The 4883-nt window shown below is 39.8% G+C and overlaps 1 protein-coding gene across 1 annotated transcript in view; it reads right to left on the bottom strand.

Annotated features, from left to right (window-relative positions):
- The window catches only part of Ube3c (ubiquitin protein ligase E3C), a 109793-nt gene that overhangs the window by 38566 nt on the left and 66344 nt on the right, over nucleotides 1–4883 (bottom strand). The gene's annotated exons all lie outside the window — the stretch shown is intronic.

Here is a 4883-nt window from a genome sequence, read left to right as displayed (position 1 = left end):
CCTCCACAACTGCTTCTTGGTCATGATGTTTGTGCAAGAAAAGAAACCCTGACTAAGACAATGTCAAAGGATTTTATAAAAGTTTTAAGTGTGAAAACACTCTTGAATGAGAAATTGTTGCCCTTAGTCATCTTTGAACCTCTCCTTTAAACTTCAGGACCAACGCAAAAGAACTGACACTGAATATTCCTAGGGTCACCCTCAGAATATAGCTTGTCAAGGATTCTGGTCCTTCTGAAAGCTGATTTATGAAAATCAGAATATATAATTGAATGAAAATATTTTCAGCATAAAATCTCGCCTGTTGGGGCTGGAGAGATGGTTCAGCAGTTAAGAGCACTGACTGCTCTTCCAGAGGTCCTGAGTTCAATTCCCAGCAACCATCTGTTACGAGGTCTGATGCCCTCTCCTGGTGTGTCTGAAGACAGCTACAGTGTACTTACATATAATAAATAAATCTTTAAAAAAAAATTGCCGGGTAGTGGTGGTGCACGCCTTTAATCTCAGCACTTGGGAGGCAGAGGCAGGCGGATTTCTGAGTTCAAGGCCAGCTTTGGTCTACAGAGTGAGTTCCAGTACAGCCAGGGCTACACAGAGAAACCCTGTCTCAAAAAACAAAAACAAAAACAAAACAAAACAAAACAAAAACAAACAAAAAATCCAGCCTGTCAGGGGATCTTGACACTACTGTTTCTAAGAACAAATTAGAAATACTTGATTTTATTTCAAAGTTTTAGTGGAAGAAAATCTTTAATGTCATCAATTCTGCCCATTAAATTAAATAACACCAACTTCCTGAAGAAGGTACTCTCAGGATATGACATCAAGGCAGTCCAACCCCCACAGCTGCAAGTTGCTGAGAGCAATGGGGGAGTATATGACCAGGGGTTGTGGCAAGACAATCCCACAGTCCTCAAAGCACTCCTGGGTGAAGACTACTTCACATTCTCTCCATAGTAGAATTCTGTAACACTGCAATGAGTACATGGTTTCCATGGGTGAGGACAAGTCTATAAACATCTGTTATCAGCTTCTCCAAGCTCCACTCAATCAACTTTGTAAATGGGTAGCTCAAACTGTTCAGAAACCCTGAGATGAAATGAGATCATGAACATCAGTAAAGAATTGTCTCAGGTTATTTTATTATACTGTGAACCCCCAGATTGTGTTATTTACTAAAAAAAAAAAAAAAGAAAAGAAAAGAAAAGAAAAAAAGGTGTGTCTCAGCTTTGGTGCACATCTTTAGTACACACTTTTAATCGCTAACAGTGAAGGTAAAGTTAGTTTGTAGAAGGAAGCATACATGTTTGAAAGTGATGTCTAATTAGGTGGCAGACAAAGTGACAAGTCAGAGAAAGATGTGACAGAATAGGTTATGCCTCACTGTCATGGGAAGAGAAAGGAAAGGGAAGCTATTTGATGAGCAGTGCAGAGAGAGAGAGAGAAAGGAATCAGTTTTACCAGGAGAGTTATAGTGAGACAGAATGAAGAAAGAAAACAAGCTAGACACACATGAAGACAGAATGAGTCAGAGAGTGAGAAGGAGCCAGAAGACTAGAATAACGGCCAGAGTTAGCTTGAGGCCAAGCAGAGCAACTCAGTCAGGCGGAGAGAGAAGCCAGATTTTGAGGTAGAACAACTGAGATGAACCAGCCAGTCAGAGCTTAGAAAGAGCTAGAAAGGGTGAGCTTATTCAGAAGTAAGTCTCAGAGGCTAAAACATTCAAGGCCTAGATAAGATTGTATGTCGGTTAAAAGCTTCCAGGACTAGACCTAGACTACCAGACAAGGCAGTAAGCCTCCATATGACAATTACTTCAGGAGAATAAAAGTTACATTTACAAAGAATTGATTTTAATGACTAGAAGATAAATGAAATAATCACATCAATTGACTTTATGTAAATGAAAATTAAGTACAGTAGTTCGAATCTTTTCTTGTAAGCAAATTAAATGTTCTAAGATTGTCTGACTAGCAAAATACTAAATAACCTTTACACATGGTTTAAAAACCTTCATTCCTAAGAACTAAACCAGATCTGAAAATTTTTAAGTTAGATTAAAATAGCCTATTAAGTACAAAGTCTCTTTGGCTGAAAAGTTCACATACACTCCAACATTACAGAGGCCTCAGAGATAGAAATGCAGTTAGACATAGGCCTCATACCCTACCTGTGATGGTCTGTATATGCTTGGCCCAGGGAGTGGTCCAAGCAGCCGATTTGGCCATGTAGCTCTAGCTTTAGAGTCAAGAACAAAAGGAACTACTGGGACCATTGATGCCAATTAACTGGAGCTAAGTAATTAGTGGTGATTAAAAAGAGACCAGCATCACTGAGGTAAAATGTTCTGGGAAGTGTTTTCTGAGATCACAATGTTGTGTTCCAGAGATAGACAAGGTTGTACGTCTTCCTGCAGCTGTACTTGGTAATGTGTAAGAGTCACCCAGTTGGTTCTGATTTTGAAGGCATGAAGGGGTCATGAAGAGCAGCTGGAGCAAGCACTGTAAGAGGCCATGGAAGGCCACTGGAGAAGGTGCATCTTCAGTTGTAGTTGGCGGCCCAGGAATGAAGGGGTCATGCAAAGGAGTTGAGGATTGGCACTATGAAGAGAGCCTATGAGAGGCTATTGGTGAAGCCTAGTTGCAGTGGAAGACCCCAACATATTGGAGATGTCAGTACCATAGGCTAATCACCAAGAACAGCAGCAGCAGTGGAGTAGATCAACCTGATGACGTTAGTACAGAGGGCAGAGCTGGACACGTGACACCAGCCCTCCAGAAGAACACAGAAGATAATGTGTGCATCCCAGATATTGAAACAAGTAGCTGTAACATTGGAGCTTGGAGACCCTAAGATGTTTGAGATGGCAAAGACATAGGATATCTCCTGAAGAATGCTGCTAACAGAGAATGGAACCAGCCCAGGAAAGGAAGTTTGTTGCAGTCAACAAAGATGAAAAAGGAATGGAGATCTGAAAACTGCTTTAACATCAGACATGAAGATGTAGAGTTTGGAGTTTGTCCAGCTAGTTTCCTGTCTTGCTTTGGGGATTACATTTAAGTGATTGGACGGATTTCAAAAGAACCTTTGAACTTTGGTCTTTTAACACTGTTGAGACTGCTATAGATTATGGGGACTTTGGAAGTTGGACTAAATGCACTTTTTATTATGCTATGGCTAGATATGGCCCCCATAGACTCATGTGTTTGAACAAATCTATGGGAGCCAAGGAGTAGAATGTGATGGTTTGTATATGCTTAGCCCAGGGAGTTGCACTATTGGGAAGTGTGGCCTTGTTAGAGTAGGTGTGGCCTTGTGGGTGTGGGCTCTAATACTGTTGTCCTGGCTGAATGGAAGTCAGTCTTCCACTACCAGCCTTCAGATGAAGATGTAGAACTCTCAGCTCCTTGCTGCATTCTGCCCAGCCTGGATGCTTCCATGTTCTTCCCTTGATGATACTGGACTGAACCTATGAACCTGTAAGCCAGCCCCAATTAAATGTTATCTTTTGTAAGACTTGCCTTGGTCATGGTGTCTGTTCACAGCAGTAAGACACTACTCATCAACTTTCCCAAACATTCTGGCTCCAGTTTCATCTTTTCAGAGAGTCCACCAGCCTTCCTGCCATGACAATCATTCACACATCTCATGTTGTCCTGTCTAACTATACTTTTTCCCTGGGCTTAGCTACAACTAAAACATCTGCTGAACATGCTTAGCAAAGGGTATATTTAAATAAAGTAAATGGGAGAGATACGCATGATAGTTAGATAATAAAGTAAGAATGAGGGCTGCTATGAGATTCCAAAGAAGAGATGCTTAGATTTTGAAGAGAATGCTTCCCTAGACTCCCCAGGTACCTATGTTCACCTCTCTGATCCATAATATATGGAAACAAATCCTGATCTCAGACCTGAACTGACAATAGTTCAACACACAGGGTTTAAGAAAGCACTGCACTGCTCAAACGACAAATCTAAGTTATGCAAAACCAATCTGCCGAGTACAGCAGGGAACTGCTGGCACCAGTTTTCTTCTACTATCATCTAATTGACATCATTTGCTCTTTAGTTGGGTAGTGAAAATTATTACAAACTGAAGGCTTAGTTCTCATTAGAGAAAATTAAATGGCTCCCTTCAAAGAGAAGCAACTATGATTTCCCATTTAATTCTCTACCATGGACCTAAGGTGACAAAGTTTGTATTCTGAGTACTGATCAAACATTAGTTCTATGTAGGATATACATGGGGATGATATACTTGAATTTAAACTGTTACTATTACAGCATTTAACTATGAGTGTCAAGTATTAAAGGAAGATAAAACATGTCACTGACTTTCATATCATTGAAGTCCAATTTTCTTTACAGTACTGTTACCGAGCACTTTTTAAAAAAATACATATTACAACAGCACATTTTAATGTAATGTGATCAACAATTATACATGTATATGAAAAACAGTGAATGCAAAGCCATTATCACAGCACCCAGGAAGCTGAAACAGGAGTATTATGAATCCCAAGACAGGCCTGACTACATAGGGAGACCCTGTCTCAAGAACACTACCACCACAAGAATGAAATAGGTACCACCTGCAGTTTTGGAATTATAGATAGCAAAATGAAGAAGATATAGTATTATAATGAGGGTAAAGGTTACCTTTATTTAAAAGAAAAATTTGGTATTCTAAAATGTTTGTTGTGATACCAGTTTTAGGAATACCACTTAATAGTTCACATTTACTAAGTTTTATCTGCTATATTTAGGTTAAAAAAAAATCATACAGAGGGCTGGGAGTTCAGCTAAGTGGTAAAATACTTACCTGGGTTCCCTCTTTAGTACAAAAGAGGAAAGACAGACAGACAGGCTGATTTTTTTTTT

This window comes from Mus caroli, chromosome 5 (assembly GCF_900094665.2).
Source record: "Mus caroli chromosome 5, CAROLI_EIJ_v1.1, whole genome shotgun sequence".
Taxonomy (NCBI): Eukaryota; Metazoa; Chordata; class Mammalia; order Rodentia; family Muridae; genus Mus; species Mus caroli.
This window is presented reverse-complemented; position numbering and strand designations above follow the sequence as displayed.